A 17,479-nucleotide genomic window follows, 5' to 3' on the forward strand; every position below is an offset into this window, starting at 1 on the left:
AAAATAATGTTGGATTTATGCTCCTATAAATGTCAGAACCAAAAGTGAAAACAGCAGGAGATAAGAAAAATTGGTAAGAGATTAAGAAACCATGGGAGCAAACTGATAGGGAAAGGCCTAGGTAGACCGAATTGGACAATGCTGGTAGGAAGCAACCTTTATGAGATGATCCCAAAGGGGAACTGGTACTGAGGTACTGACTCATCAAGGGAACGTATAGAAGAGGTTAAAAAGGGTAGTTTGTGGCAAAGAAACTTTTATATAACTCCGTAATATACTAACAGCTTATAATCCTTTAACCTCTCCGATAGCATTAACAGCTACTGTCTGTAAGATAGAAATTTAATGATCCTGTGATAAGAGTGAGTTGTTGGGATTTTTTGTGGGGGTTTCTTTTTGTGTGGTTGTTTTTTTTAAACCACAAGCGGGGAGGGAACGAGATACTAAGCATTAAGAACAGTATCATGAGAACATTCAGGCGACACACCAAGAACTCTGGTCTTTAGGAAGTTACGGTTGCTTCCACAACCACTAACACAATCCCTCTGTACAGTATCAGAATCCTTATTTACGTTAATCTCAATTTTTTCCATGGGACAGTACACAATGAGTACCTGCACTTGAAATGGTAAGTGCAATCATCAGCAAGTAAGACTGGCTACCAACATGATCTGTAACCATTCGAGACACACTGTACTGTTATGTCTTTCCCCAGTGCTACAAGAACTGCAACAGTTAGCCTACAGAACAGGACAAAACTAGTTTCTTCCAATTTCGGTCCCCTGCCTCTTTCATCAGATACATTCCAACTGGTGCAGCCGGCAAGACAGCAGTCCAAGTCCCGAGTCACCTGCAGACCAAGTCTATTCCCCATGTTGACTGAAAGAGAGGTTCTCCACAACCTTCACCAAATACCCAGAAACTACTACAAGCATGTGTACCCAGGGAAGTTACTATTCTAATTCTGAATCTGTTCTTTCTATTGAGTCTATAGCCTTAACAATGCAACTTTAAAGTATACTACAGGTAGAAACAAGCATAGAACACCTCAAATAGTAGTTGAACTACAAACCAAACAACTATTTTTAGCTGCAAAAAATTTACACTCTTAGCAAAGTGCATCATTCCTCAATACAGTTTTGACAACTCACCAACAACTATGTAAATGTAATGTATCACAATAGCATGTGCTGTAATGGTGAAGCAGGACATGTTGCCAGGTTTAATTAGGTAAGGCTGTTAACGGCAGCCACAGTTATGAACTCTGTATTGACCAGCAGTGAAGCGCCTATAAATCCTTCTTTCATTTACCATACACTCCCACTCTCAAACACAGTTTCAGCTGGACCTCAACAATCTTCATCCACTTCGTGTTCTTGGGAACAGTTAGGTGCTATCTCATTCTACATTATTTTCCAACTCAGAGAAAGCACCACAAAACAACCACTTCCTAAACTGAATCTGGAAAGTTACAGTTAAAAATATTCAGAAGCACAAGATGGCTATCTCTGAGCACTGTTTAACACCCATATAAAGAGCAGGAAACACTGGCAGGAGCCGAACAAGGATTCAATTGTCCAGCTGAAACTGAGGTTTATTTCTACCAAAGATCCTTAAATTATAAAGAAGTATAATGCACTGCTTTATTAGTTACTAACTAAACATGAAAAGCACAAGCAGCACTGATTTAACTCATATGCTCTACGTGATTTCATCAGGTGTCTGTTGGAAAGGATATTTAAGACCTTCTAATACCTTCAGCTCCTTGGGATCACTAAACAGACGCTGTAGCCTAATTCTCTGCACAGGTATTGTATGTGCGTTATGAATATACAGCTGCTCAAAGGAGAAAAGGTCTCTCAAGCTGAAGGCTGAGGACATCTCAGGGGTGCATTCACACTCATCTTTCATGCACAGCACAAGTGGACAGGGCATAATCATTTCCACAGTTTCTCTCATGTTTCAGAAGACAAACTTACTGCTTTTGGTTGCATCCAACCATCACTGTGCTGTAAATACAAGTAACTGAATATAAATAACTTAATCTCCATTAGAATATTTCTACTTTATTACCTATTAATTTTCTAGTTCCAGTCTCACTTGTTTTTCTGATAAATGCTCATCCTTTCTGGCTACTATTAAGCTTCTGCAGTCTCAACCAGTACCTGCAAAGCTGTACTCCCTTCGGAAGCACAAGGACAGATGCTTTTGAGCTCAACTTAAAATCTCACTCAGTTTCTGCATGTCACCTCTGATCTGCATAACAGATCATCCACCCAACATGCAGGAGTTATGAACATATACTGGCCATTCGTTCACCATAAAGTCATTAAGATATTCAGATGTTGGTATGACAAGGGTGTACTATATTAACAAGAGGTGACGTAAAAATCTCTGCTCTTGCCTGAGGAAGTGACTGAGGTATCCAAAATTAGATTTGCATAAGAAGCCTCATTCACAGAAGCCCCAGTTACATTAATTTAATGCTTAAATGTCCTAAGCTATGTTACACTGATGGGCCACAGAGGAGAAGGCCCACATGCTAAAGCCCAACTTCTTAGATCAGGGACTTTCTGAGCAAGTCTTCCTCCTCCTTGGAAGCTGAACTGCCATCACAACTGCGCTAAGCACTGTTTGTCCTTGACATTCCCGTGAATTGTATTCCTTCTGCCATGGGCAGATGCCCAATGTATGCCTTTCTCATATTGCTTCTGCAGCGACTCTTGCAGGGAGTGGGAAGATGGAAAGGCACTAATCAACGACAATTGCCATGCATGGCAAAGGCAGTACATTTGCAGGAGCTTAGCTTAGGTGCAGACCAAGACTTAGGGCCCTGCCTCCAGTCAAACCTCAATTTTCTACAGCTCATGACCTGGAAGTTAACTGGCTCACAGACAGAACAGATTCCCAGCAGGAGGTATCTTAATCTAGAGCAAGATCAGGGGAGGAGAAGAGTCCACTAATAAGTAGTTGAATGTGTACTTCCATGCAGGCATTCATGCATGAAAGCTTATTTCTTGAATATTCATCTAAAAGTTATTTTGCAAGTGGACATTCTCTGTGCACCCCCTCTCCCCAAGTCAAGGTGAAGGCAAAACAAATCCAAATCCCCAGTGCTGTTTTTGCCAATTTCTAATAGAGCACAAACAGAAGTCACCTGGAAGTTTAACACCTGAACCTTGCCATACAGCCAGAGTAAATTATCTCTCTTCATTGGCATTTTACTTATTCCTACAGGTAGAGAACCTTTAAAGATTTGTATTTCTTCCACTCTACTCCCCAATCTCGCTCACTTAAGACCAAATGATTTTTACTCCCTTCCTTTCTCCCACCCTTCACTATAAAATGAGACATGCTTTATCTTTTTATTTCAGTCAGTAAATATTATTTACAAAAACATGACAGCTTTTTTGTGTTTGTTTGTTTTTTTTTTTAACAGATTAACTATTCAGCCATACTGACTCAGAGATTGCAGTGGGACTTGGTACTAAGTGTAACTGTCTACAGAGCCCTAAGGTAGAACTACTATCTGAATACTCCTCATAAATGACAGGGAAACTTCTGCAGCATTACTGAAGCCATTTCCTCAGAGATCTACTGCACAGATGCCTTCAGTTCCACTCATACCTTTGCCACCATGCAGGGTGCTTTTCTACTGTAGCTTTTCCCTCAGAATTTCATGGCCTTCAAAAGAAGAAAAAGAAGAGAAAAAAGAAGCGCCTGCAGATGGAGAACATGAACATGCAGTAACACATATAGTCAACACATATTGAAAAGCTTCCAAATACTGTGACATAAAAAAACCTACAGAGAGCTCCTCAGAAGTGTTGCCTGCAAACCACAGGCTGTACTTCTGGGCTATATTCATACTGAGCTGGCCTAATAACAAAATCCTGCACGATATGTGCTTCCTAATTTCAACAATACAAAATAATGACCTTGTACTTTGTATTATAGCTGTATCACGTTCCTTGTATTTCTCTACTGATATCCAGTCACATTTCAAGTTTAGTCTGTGGTTTCAGAAGTGTTGGAAAGGAGGCCATAGGGTTCCACAGAGACTGCTTTAAAGAGTTAATTCCACCACAGACCACAGCCATGCTGCTGCAGCTCTCTATAGAACCCCTGCTCCTCCTGGTTAGATTGAGAGTTGGTAACTCTAGTAATTCTCATTTGAAGCACACAAAGAACTCTTCTTATGGACCTAAACAAGTGTTTGTGAAACTGTCACTTCTAACTTCACTATGACATAAACTGCCAATTTTTTAAAAGCTCTTTTAAAAAAAAACAGCCGGCAGCAGTATGCAAAAAAATACTCTCAGCTGTCTAGCTAGGTGAACAACTTAGAGGAAGACAGAACCACATATATACAAAATAATTCCACAATCCTCCCTGATTTTTAATCAGAGCCAGCTGGGGAAACTGTGCAACTTTAAAAGCTTAGAGTTTTCTTACAGCAGCAGGAGCTAAGCACTCCCAGCACCCAACACTAGACTCTTCAGCTTAATTACTATTAGCATAACCATCTCCCCTCAGCCAGTTCAGATGGTGGATAAAAGGAAATGGAGAAGGGAGTAGAAATGTACTTTTGTGATATTCTTATGTACTAAATAGCCTAGTTACTGGAAAGGAAAAATTATTTTCAGTTACTGCACACATACATACCTGTACTTTAGGTTACTCCAAGTCACACTGCTATTCTAAAAAAAGTCAGGTAATATGTTGAATATCACATTTCACATGCCAGAGAATGAAAATGTTACAGTTAGAAACAAAAGGTATTTTTCATCCCAATGTTTACTACAGAACTGATCCAACACCAATACATTATGTATATTATGCAGTTTATTGGTATAATTATACCCATAAATTTTACTAAAAGAGGTATTATTCCAACAAAAGCACTCTATGCTATTCTCTCTTATATCAATTAATCAAGTAAAATAATTAAATCTTTTGTTAACATAGAAATAAAAAAAGAACTTAGACAAACATACACCACATGAAAACAAGAGCTGGAGAGTTGTACACGTACACCTGGCTTAAGCTACAATTCGAAAGAGAAGTTTTTCACACCCCTAGCCAACACTCCTTTGTCAGGAAATACAGAATAACTCTACCTTTTGAAAGGCCAGGTCTAAAGATGTGACTTCACAGCAGCATAAGCAGCAGCACAGTAGCAGCAGCCACTGATCCCTACGCACTGGCTGTGTGGTTCCATTCCCTCCCTCAAACAGCTTCTGAATTTACACAGAACTATTTCACAAGCTGGCTGGAAAAGCTGAATTTGTCACAAGTTATTGGCTTCCTGACAGTGTCAGTTTTAGGTCCATTCAGCTACCACACCTAGGTGTGCGGCAAGCAGATTTTTCCTGCCCTTTCCCTACACTAGAAGCTATACAGTACAAGGAACCATCCTTACTGTGGCAGCTAGCCATGAGATCAGCTTAGCTATGCCAAATGGTGCCAGAAGACACCAGGGTCACTAATCACTTAAATAAGCCAGTGCAAGTTACCCTCTCTCCCTACTGTTATAGATAACTCTTGCTAGAGTATACAATAGGTAAAGATGTCATTAACCTTGTAAATTGTTCTTCTGCCTGCATTTTTATCTGAAAGTTGTCACCAAAAGGCTATAAAGTCTCTGTTCACCCCTAGTCTGAACTTACTAAGTTCCTTAATATCCTGAGTAACCTCTCCCACAGCTTTCAGACGGCAGCAGTTCTAGTCTAAGTCATTTACACACCACTTCTAACAGATCTAAAAAAACATCCGGGATGGATATAGTTAATACATTCCAAGAGCAACAGTGATACTACATAGCAAGAACAACAAACTATTCCTCAGATGTCTCTACAAGCTCACCAACAGCCCCAGAAACATGATTTTCCAGAGAAATTGAAGCATCTGAATGAAGTGGGATTTCAGGAACAGTGTTCCAGGAATCAAATGTTCTGGTAGGATTTTATCGGCATTCCTCAGCTAAGGGACGGACAGGAACAGATTTTGAGAAGGAATCTGGTACTACACTGTGTACAGTATGTTGCTGTGATCCCAATCAACAGCTTTAATTCAACCCACCTTCTATAAAAGAAGTACGACTAACTCGTTAGATTTTTAGGTAAGTTTGAAAGATATACAAACTGAAGTGTATATGGTATATTCTGTGAAAAGCATGGGACCTGAGGGATAGAAGAACAAGAAACTGAAGTTTTGTCACAGAATAATGCAGTAAGAGGGCATGACTTTTCAGCCTGCTGAGCTCTCTGTTAAAGAGCCAAGAACACTGAAAACAGTGGACAAGAAACAAGACACCAGAAGCCAAACCAATGTCAGACTGGGTAGGAGAAGAATAACAACATAGTTTCAAAAAGGCAAACACAGAAAAGAAAAATTATATTGTACTGTATCATTTGATTTCTGTTTATTCAAGATGGAACTTTACTCAGCAAAAAAATTACCCCACCAAAATAACCATTCATGCAATCAGTCACAGGGTAAGCCCGAGTGGTAAAAACAAATAAATGGAAAAAGCAAGAAGAGATGATTACAAGGATGCCTATTTGAAGTGGCAGGAGATAAATCATCATTAAGTTTTTAGAACATGATCAGCACAACTTTGTTGCAGAGATGGCAACCACAGCTAGCAAAGCGCTACTTCCAATTTTAGAGGGCAAAAACCCCCAAACAGTTTTGAAGTTAATATGTAGGAAGTAATAAGATGACAGTGACAGGAGTTGACTATTCCATCATAAGCTGAAAGGATTTCAAACGCAAGGAACCAGAAGAGAGGATGTAGTGACAGAGACAAGATTTTTTTTTTCTTCCTGAAAACTGCAAAGAGCTTTAAAATATCCTGGCAGACCACACATTAAAGTTACACAGTAGCATTATTCATGCAGCCACAGGCTATATGATATGGATGTTGCAGATTGAACATTTCCCACCCGGATCTAAAGGAATGCATGAGCTGGCGGCTAAAGAAAGATCATAGTAACTTTATAGATGTAAGATACTCTGATACAAAGAAGTGATAGGAAGTGTATCTAGAGATGAGTATCAGAAGCTCCTTCAATGATCCAAGATTAATTCAATTACATATTACAGGAAGAATACATGATCTGACAGGAAGAATAGGATTTTAAAAAGTGTGAGCACACAAGGGCAACATTTGAGTAAGCAAGCTCTACCCTGCTAACTATCTCATCCTACAAATAGGAAGAGGGTCTAGAGGTACATAAAGTAAGAGGGAGAATAGGTACATCAACAGGTAAATAAAATTGGATAGAGAAGCGCACACTTTTGTTGCTCGAGTCTTCAGAAAAAGTTTAATAGTTTCTAATAATAGTGACAAGCTAAAAGAAACCACAACACATCTTGAAACATTTCAGTTCAATCATTATATCCATAATTGCTTAAGACACTCCTAACAAAGTTCAGGATTGCTTGTATTTACACCTTATTTTTGCACACCTTTTAGTATGTCTTTTGAGTTCTAGAGTTTGTGCAAATGTTCAGTCACTTTAGATCATTAAGGCAACTAAGATGTTTTCTCCCCTTGTCACAAGGAGTTGCTTGATGCAGAGACAGCAGGTTATTACATGTGTACACAGGAATCACTCTAGTTAAAAAAAACGTTCCTGAACCTCGCAAGCTCAGGAAGGAGAAGATACAGTACCAGTCAAAAGAGAGCTAAACTAATTAAAAACCAGTCAGAATTCTTAGGTACATATTGAAGCAAGTCATTAAAGCCAGTGTATTTGTAAAACCCTACAAAAGAAACTCATCAAAAGGAAAGAAGAAAACCAATATGGTTGTGTCAAGAATCAGTTTTTACTCAGGATAAAATGATCAACTGGATGGGGGGGGGGGGGGGGCGGAGAAGAGGATCGACACAAAACCAAACACACACACACACACCCCCCAGTATGCTGGAGACACTGATTGCAAAGAGAGCTTGGATACTATGTGTGGAAAAGATACAGTAGCATCACCACAAGGTAGGGGCATAACAAGCAATCCCAGATACAGCAAAACTAGTAGAGATTTTTTTTTTCAGTGAGTTTGCAAAACTGGATGACAACTGCATGTTTAAGAAATGAACTCTAGTTCAGCCTATTCTCAAAGTTGGAACATTTGCAAGGTCCCTCTTATGCAAATCAGGTAGTGAAGAATGGCATGCAAGTTAAGACTACATGTCTTTAGTTTTCCAAAAGTCACTCCGGAACAGCTTTTACCAGTAGCTGGTATTTCACAGGGTAAACACTGCAAGAAAGTCTCAGAGGATCAGGGCTTCATTTTATTCAGCATTCTCCTTTGTGATCTTCAAAACGGGCATACAACAGGCTTCAAAGAGTTTGCACTAAGAATTAAGAAACGGTTGCAAGGCTTTAAACCTCATGATATCTTGAAACTGAATTCGTAAGTGGTTTTGAGTTAATATGATCTTTCAGAGAATACCAGAGTCTGAAAGGAACGCTCAGTTGGATGACCACAAATTAGGCGAGTGACTAAATATCACTACCATTAAGAAAGAACTACCCTGTTACTGGTTTGATTTGCTATAGTAGAAACAGGGCAGAAAAGGCACAGTTTGCTTAAACAAAGTAACAAGCAAACAAAAAACCACCCCAGCTGTTAGAGAGCTATTAACACATTCCAGAAGCTAGTTAGACAGAACAAAGCAACCTTAGGACGCTGCACAGTCTCCTTCCTTAAAGATCCTAAACATGGAAGGAGACAAGCATCCACAACTGCATAAGCACATCCTGCTTTAGTGAAAAACAAAAAAAGGTTATTAGTTCCTGAGAATACTTCAAAAGATCCACTTTTCTGGCTTTGAGGCTTAAATATCTCCATTTCTCCAAAATTCAATAGCAGCTAAGACTTGTAAGAGAAAACTAACACAAACAGCTGCCTGAAACAATGCAAGATTCAGACTGTTTCTCCATCTTCCTGGTATGCATAGCACACTTCAAAATCCAGCACTCAATTTTGTTTCTCATTTTTGGAGTTAGTAAGTGCCGGTAAACATGCTGACAAGATAATACCTTTTTTTTTTTTTTTATTGTAGCTCGATGAGCAAATGATTAAGTGAGATTTGAAGCAGACAAAAAAAAAAAGTGATGAGCAGCTTAAGAAACTTCACATTCCAGAGGTAATCATAGTAACTCTGGAGATTCTTGTCCAAGCAGGCAAGCAAATTTATTTGTTTACAAGCAAGGACTGCCTTGTTTAGGGACTAAGTGGTAAACAGTACCAGAAGTCCAAATGAATACTTTTGAAACAGCCCACTATCACTTACATCAGCTTTTGGTCAAAGTTAAAGATTTGTGCTTTAAGGAAAGCTACATCACTGTGGTTTTGTGAATAAAGGTAGCAACACCAGCCTGCAACCTAATAATGCTTCTAAGATTTTCACCACAATAAAGAATAAATTGACCTGAAGAATTTTTAAGAACATGTTCAAGATGTTCCCTTGACAACCAGCACTATGATTTTTCCCTAAGCATCCCAAACGAAGATCTAATTTAAGATGTCGCCTGTCTGGAATGCAGGCATGCTCTTCAAGATTGCAAGATGCAGGCCACTACACACAAGAAACTAAAAATGGTATTAAGCCGCTGAATATTAATATCAGCAACCATATACTGGAGAGTTGAATTCAAGGAAGTTTAAGGTATGCAATTAATAAAAGAATAAACCAATCTGTATCCTTAGTATCCATATGGAAGATTGGTAACCCATTTGAACTTTTGCTATTTCTTTGGAGCAAGTTTGTGGGGTTTTTTTTAAAGGAAGTCACTCAAAAAAGTACTCAGGAGTCTAAGCAAGGCTACGGCAGCAGAGATACGTGCAACTGCTTGTGTAGAGCAAAGCGTTCACCTTCCACACTATGGCATTCAGAGTCTTCTATTAAAGGCAACCACACAATCCCTTTCACCGAGTGGTCCCACTCCATCCGGAAGTATTAGAAGTCTACCCTACAAACTCATTCCTATAGTAACTATGCTGGAAGTTAGAATACTATTTCAAAGCTTATACAGGAAGAGTTTATATCCATTTGTTCTTGTGCCAATGTTGTTCTTCAGCTAATTTTCCCCCTCGGTGTTTACACCTTTCCCACCCCTTAAAGGATGTTTTCATACATACAGTGTTATCACATCCCTTCTTTGCTTTCCTTTTACTAAGCTAAATGAACAAAGCCTTTTAGTTTCCTCCTTTAATGCAAGTTCTATATTCCTGGTCTCGTTAATGGCCCTTTCTTATGCCTATCCCACTTAGCTCCCTTCTCCAGTACCTTGGGTATCTTCTTCCTCTGTGTCTGCACCAGTAGAAATCTATCAAACAAGCTAAGCACAGAAAAGAACACCACAGTGTAAGGGAATGGTAGAAAAAAAGTGTTTGATTCTGTTTCTTAAAATGGCCAGTGTCAGACCTAAATACTCAGTCATAATACACAGTGAAAAACAAATTAATACTAACCCCCCCCTTAACACCCTAAAAAGGCAAAATAATTTCACACCACAAATAAAACCACTCACCTACAGCATATCAAAACTGCTTTTAAACAAAATGTAGGAGTGCCATTTATTTTCTGCCACAGTCAGAATTGGCAAATTCACCAAACTGGTTCCCATAAAACAGCAAAATCCATTTAAATTCAGGAGAGAAGGAAAGATCTACAAACAAGTTAGATTTATCTAAATAGTATTCGAAAGCTACCTTGAAGATATCCACATCACATTCAAAAACCTCTTAGATGTGGTTCACTCTTAGAAGGCTAATGTTATTTAAGCTTTACAAAGCTCTGTCTAGATGGCAAGCTTTCAGATATCTAAAAGTCAAATTCACTTGGCTCCAACATAGTTACGCTTGTATTTGTATTAAACTGCTTTGGATAGATATTAATCCTAGCTATTGGTGCAACCCTTCCACCGAAGGATTTTCCCCTTAAGTCCCAAGTTTTCCTTTTGTCATTCTTCTCTACCTGTAGAAGAGCCACAGTAAAGCCCACCACAACATGCATCCAAACGCAAACAGTCTTGGTATGGAGAGGCAGATTTTGTTTAAAGATGCAAGAACTGTTGTGAAAAACAGTACCATCAACTCCTGTACTTATGCTGGAACTGCCACATTCCTTAAGACGTTTCAGACTTTATCTACTTCCCCCCAAACCCGTGCAATGCTAGTATAGTGGTAAGTTCTTGAAGTCAAAATATTCAAATCAATAAAGTCAATGCAGACAACTTAAGTGCCTCCTAAAGAGCAAGATCCTAACAAAAAGCAGCGCTGATGTAAGTGACTTGACTTAAAGAAAAGCTCCACAGACAAAGCCCGGTGATCATCCACCCTCAGGTTATTGAAAACACAGTATACGTTACACAAAGTTCTATCTTAAAGGACAGTCACATCTGTTGAAGATGATTAGTAAACACAAACATTTCTTATGATTGTTTAGCAACAGCTGGATTGAGCCAACTTAGGCAAATATTCCGCTATTATTCTTGTCACATTGGCATTACTTCAGTTTAAACCAGGTTACCTTCATTTCGTACTCAGTCATGCCCCAAGGCACTAAGTTTTCCGAGAGCACTGACTGGACGATGACTGCCAAATTTAACAGTTGAGGTTACCAAACTGCCAAGACAATAATATTGTTCCATCTTGACTGTCATCCCTGCATATGGAAGGCACTGGAGAGGTCTGTTAGACAGAACATTGCAGACCACCACTTAGGAAGTTTCTTGAGGAAAAGACTCTATAGTCACCCTGCTCCATCCTGGTAACACTCAGCAAAGCAGTCACAGTGAGTAATGCCATCTTGTAGTCACCTGTAAGGCAACACTGATACTGTCACATCTTCTGTGCCTATCGTTACTCAAGCACTCAACGCTGTAAACTCAACACCTCTAAATCAGGGGGTCTCGGGACACTTGGAAATTGAGATGATATCGATCTTGTACCAAGCAGTTGTTTAACAACCACGACAGCCCACGGTCAAACCAAACAGGTTCTGGATCAAGGAAGTTCTGCACAGAAGTTATTAGCAGGGTTGACACTGTCCCTCATCTGATGCAAATGGAAGTTATAGCACTAGCAAGAGCAACTAGTAAACGTTATTGTAAAACAGTACTTCACACTGGCCACCAGTTACTAAATATACATACAATTAAAGCAGTAATGTCTTTCAACCATAGAATACCTCGTTGCCTTAATACTCCTCACAGATCAGACAGTGGCTGGCCAGTCATGTTTGCATGTTTGATAATGTTTGCAACACTACCTGGACACAATCAGCATCAACACTTCCTGTAAACCTGTTTTGAGTTGCTTGCAGCTTTGTAAAAGCAATTAAATTGACTCATTGCTACGGTAAGCATTTTTCCATAGTTTTTTTCTAGGAAGTCTCAACCAGAATGGTTTCACTATTTCCAAGAACAAGTTCGGGGAAATAAATGTTTTGACCACGTTTAAATTTTATGAAAGCTTTCCCATCAAGAAACCCCTGCATCCCCCAAGACCCGAAGGAGAGAGTTTTAGAGCGTGCCCTGTGTAATAGGACTGTATCTTTTGCTGTACTAAAACACCACTTCCCAGATTGGTAAGGCTTAAAAAGTTTTGTTTCCTGAGAAAGACTGCATGCTTTAGCTACTGCAAACTGGTTACTTCCTAGTCAAGACAAGAGTAGGGGTTTTCTCATTGTAAGACTAAATATCATCTTTAGAATAAGAAAGTTGTATCTTATGTAGGAGCAGGAAAAGTCAGGGCTGCTTGGAGATAGTGAGCACCGGGCTGACAAGAACAGCCATGTGCAATACTTGTACAGGGTAAATACATACATGCGGATTGTGGGAACAGTCTTCATCTAAGACAACAGAACTCCCAGTAGGTTCTTTTGCACTGCTCAATTACAGTTTTATGCTTTCAATTACCTATCATTTTATCTGTAATTTTCATCTTTCATCTTTAAAGATGAGAATTTCCAGGAGAAAAAAAAAAAAAAACCAACAAAAAACCTATGACATTACTATATAGCAAACTGGCAGACAAAGGACATGACGTTGCCTCGGACAGAGGGGCACTTGACCATAATTACTTGCATAAACTAATAAAGCAGAAGATTTGAAAATTCTAGGTATGTTATTCTTTAACAACTCTGGAAAGTAAAACAGAGGAAAGTCCACCATCCCATTAACAAAATGCAAAATGACAGAAAAATATAAGCTGAGTAAATTCAGTGGAACACGCAGTTGTCTACAGTTGCAGATGCAAGTGTTCAGCATTACTTCAGATCAGCTAGCCAGACCAAAAAGCACTAATGAGATTTTTTTAGAATCTGCTATTGTGCCTATTTTATCACACCACAAAGTATCTCTAAATAAGGAAGATAAAATAATCCCAAACTCTAAGACCATATGAAGTCTAATACCCATTACCATCTCTGCATAATAATTTCTTGCAATGTCCACTTAGGATTCTAATCTGCTGTAGAAAAGTTCAGTAAAACATCCCTTATCACTATTCCCCTGTACCCTGATATCTCAAAGTACATCTCGTGGGCAAAAGGTTGTTTCTGTTCTCCAGAGAGTCTATTTGAAATGAATTAGTTGCCTGTAACAAAAAAAAAAAAAAAAAAAAAAAAAAAAAAGCAGCCTTGACTTCACTATATCCTAACCTGAGTACTTGATCTTTCAGTCTTAGAAATAAACAATATCCAGTATGCCAATTAACATGCATTTTATTACAAGCTGCTTTTTAACTCTTTTTGGCCCCAAAGTGACATCTGTTTTCACACCTTGATTCAGTTATTCAGCCGACAGCGGGAGGCTGACACACAGGAAGAACTCAGTGAGAAACTACTTTTAATAAGAAACAGTAAGAAAATCTGCACAGCAGGGAAGGAATGACACCCCACCACCACCACCACCAATAATTAGTTAAAAGGAGGTGCAATTACTGGTGAAAGTCTACTTCAGGAGACAGCCAGAAACAAGCAGTGACAGAGGAGATGGATCATACAGAGTGAGATGAAGGACAGAGCATTACTAGGAGAGATTCCACTCTGATGCAGACCGTTTATCAAATAACTGTCTAAATGCTGCTTTGCACAACAATCCAGAGTAGAGCATTCAAGAGCAAGCGCATCAGTGCCATGACACTGATGCTATGATTGCTGCATGCGCTTTAGAGGATTCTTTTTTCCAGACTAGGAACTGAGCACAGATGCAGAAGAATCCTGCAATTAACCGTGTGCAGAAATTACCTCGGAAAGTCTGAGTTAGCAGATGCTAGAGAAAAGCAGTTAATTCTGCTTTCAGTAGCTACTATTACCCAAGCTCACCAAATGGAAGAGATTAACATAGCTAAGAGCCAATATTGCAACAAAACTAGTTTCCAAACTAACATGCTTAAACTACACCAATTAAATCAATTCAATTGACAGGCATGTGTTTGCTACTCATTTGCTACTCCAATCCAGCTTCTCCTCTCACAGAACAGGTAGCTGTTGGAACACAACCACTTCTGGAATTGTAGCTTAACAAATTAAAGCTAGTAAGTATAAACAGTTAACTAAAGCCTTTTTTAATATATTAGATCTTCACAATAATTTCTCCTTGTTCTTTTCCAAGCTCATCATGTCCTCCATAAAATAAAAACCAGAACCACTCTTGACATTGATTAGAGGTAAAACCAACCTTGATCTAGAGACATGATTGCACAAACACTAGAGCTGAAAAAGTAAACCCACACTATGTATGAAGATAACCAGTTTTTGATCATTTATACACATTCACGAGAGGTCTCCCAGCATTAATCTATTTCAGGCTACAATAAGAAACACTGCACCCATCAACCGGTAGCTTTCATACTTTTTGAGTAGACATAGGTAGGTCATTCCCATCTAAGGAATACTGAGCAGGATGAACTCAGAATATTTTATTCTAATATGTTTTCTGTTTATTTTTAAATAGAGCATCCTTCAGTTAAAAAGAGACTCTGGACTACTTACATGAGAGTTTGTGCTGGCCTGCTCTAATTGACTGCTGTTGGGAAACAGGTCCTTTAGGAAGTCCTAAATAAAATAAATACCACTAGCCTATCCAGTCTTTCTCTGCACATAATCAGCCTACAGCCTGTCCTATTTCAGCTGTAGTGCAGCTGATGCTGTTTAACAGCATCTCACTAGGATTTGCTTACACATAAGAGCAGTATTAAGCCAGTGCTACACAGAACTAGTGACCCACCGATAAGAAGTTACACTGATCCTAGAGAATCCAGACAGATATACAAAGACATTTTAAACCAAAAACGACCAGCACTTCTTTCTGCTACAATAATGCCATGTCTAATACCATCCACGCTAATTATGTACAAAATAGTTTATATACATTCTTTGTGTATATATAATGAAAAAAAGTGCCCTTCCGTTGACAATACCATTTTATTTAGAAATCACATCATCAAGCTAGACTCTGCGTATTTCATTAGAGTACCACTTACTATACATCTTTCTAGTACCATTTTTTCAATTTGACCCTCTTAATTAGAATTCAAACTAAACGAATGCCTTCTCTGCTTTCACTTTCCTATTTGTGTAACCTTTGAGGAGAGTGACAAACAAAAATCTATTTCAGCATACTGGATGGCATTCAGTGCACACTGAGCCTCATTTTTTCAGCCCTTTTTATTAAGCTCTCTGTTTCAAGAAAACTGCAGCATAATTTGATACACAAGATAGTGAGCAACTGTTGATGGATACAGAAACTGGAAAGCTAGCAAGAGCAAATACTCAAAAGTAGAGGCAGTCAGGAAAGCAGTTTCAAAACAAGTTCCAAACTTCTCACTCAACCCACAATTTTGTAGCAGTGGAGAGCCTAAGTCTGACAAAAGATCATCAGTTTTACAGTGAGGCTACAGCCATTTAACAAAATCTTAGCAAGATTTCAAAGAAGTTTCTCAACTGAGAACTTGCTATTTGCCATCCAACAAAAAAGTGAATACCATCAAATGTCATTTTACTCCTCCACCCTCAATATTAGCAGAAACAACTACAGCAACTAGCGCAAAAAATTAGGTCATAAAACATGTACTGCAACTAAGCTGCCACATTTCCATCTGCATGTCAATTTTCTATGATTCTCCTTTTATAGGCCTCCTCATACAGAAGCATTCTGAACAGTAAGTTTTGGTCTGACATTCACACGCTTTAATTTTACTTACATCTCACCTTCTGAATACAGCACTCTACATCCTTTTTCCACTTGGGTTTAAAATTAGGCATAAAACTAGGTTTTCATTAAGTCTGAAAGGCTAGTTACGGCAACTGCTTCCTTTCAAAATTCACATACTACTTTAAACTGGTCACAGGTTTGCTATTAGGCATTATCTTTTGACAGATCCCTGAACCGCTCTCACTCACTCAGCCTGAGCACTCACAGACAAAGCCTTAGTTTTAAAGCCAAATAAATTAAGAGACATTGTGAAACAGTAGCTTGAAAACCAGGGAAAAAAATTTTTCAAACCACCAAACTTTCTGAAGAACTTGGCTTTTTACAGCATTTTAGAAGACACATACACGCACTCAGCTTAACCAAGTGTCTCCAAATAATAGTATGTTACGCTGTTAAAATTACAAAGGCATTTCAAAACTGAGGGTTTGGGGTTTTTTAACCTAGACATCCTTCTCAAATATCTAAATTTGTAAGATGTTTAAGACAGCTTTTAAAATGGCTTAGCTATTAGTGATTCAGCAGGTTTTAGAATCTCCTATCTAGCAGTAACAAGCTTTATGTAAAAAGCAATACATAAACTGGTAACTTTCTAAGTTTCCATAAGCATAAAATGAAGGCCTAACTAAGACAGTTAAACAGTCTGAGGAAAAAAAGAGCTACAGTTTGCAAGAAATCCTCTGCACCAAATATGAATGTTCAATCACATTCAACATTCACAAAGGCAAAAATATTTAACTGCAATTCAGACTCTGTCTGGACTCCCCCCAAAAAGCTTAAAGAATACAATAGTTATGAACTTCCTTTTTTCACACACAGAAAGCTCAGAATACAAGGTGTTACTTTTTCAGACCAGGCCCCCAACTGCAGACAGCATGCCAGTAACCAAAAGGCTGGTTTATTAGCATACCAGCTTAGATTTCTTTTCACAGAATGATTCAGCCTACAATATTTTCAAAGTTTTCCTTAAATACGTGTGCTACGTTTTGCAACAGCAGTTACCAACTCCAGAAAACTCATCCTATAAAGTCTTAACCACTTTAAAATACTGAGCATAGAGATTAGCTATGTGTCCACATTTGCATCCACTCACTCATCTAATCCCTTATGAAAATGAAAGCTCAAGATATTGAATACACATCTTTCAAAGATAAGAATGCTTTGTGCAAGTTCGAGAAAAAAAACATTCGTGTTTCTCCACATCACAGATTAGTGCTTGCAAGACAGAAAAAACTTGCCAGGAGTTC

The 17,479-nt window shown here is 38.7% G+C and overlaps 1 protein-coding gene across 6 annotated transcripts in view; it reads right to left on the reverse strand.

The window, feature by feature from the left end:
- Positions 1–17,479, reverse strand: part of PRKAG2 (protein kinase AMP-activated non-catalytic subunit gamma 2) — a 223,847-nt gene that overhangs the window by 34,303 nt on the left and 172,065 nt on the right. The window lies entirely within an intron of this gene.

This window comes from Falco cherrug, chromosome 4 (assembly GCF_023634085.1).
Source record: "Falco cherrug isolate bFalChe1 chromosome 4, bFalChe1.pri, whole genome shotgun sequence".
Lineage (NCBI taxonomy): Eukaryota > Metazoa > Chordata > Aves > Falconiformes > Falconidae > Falco > Falco cherrug.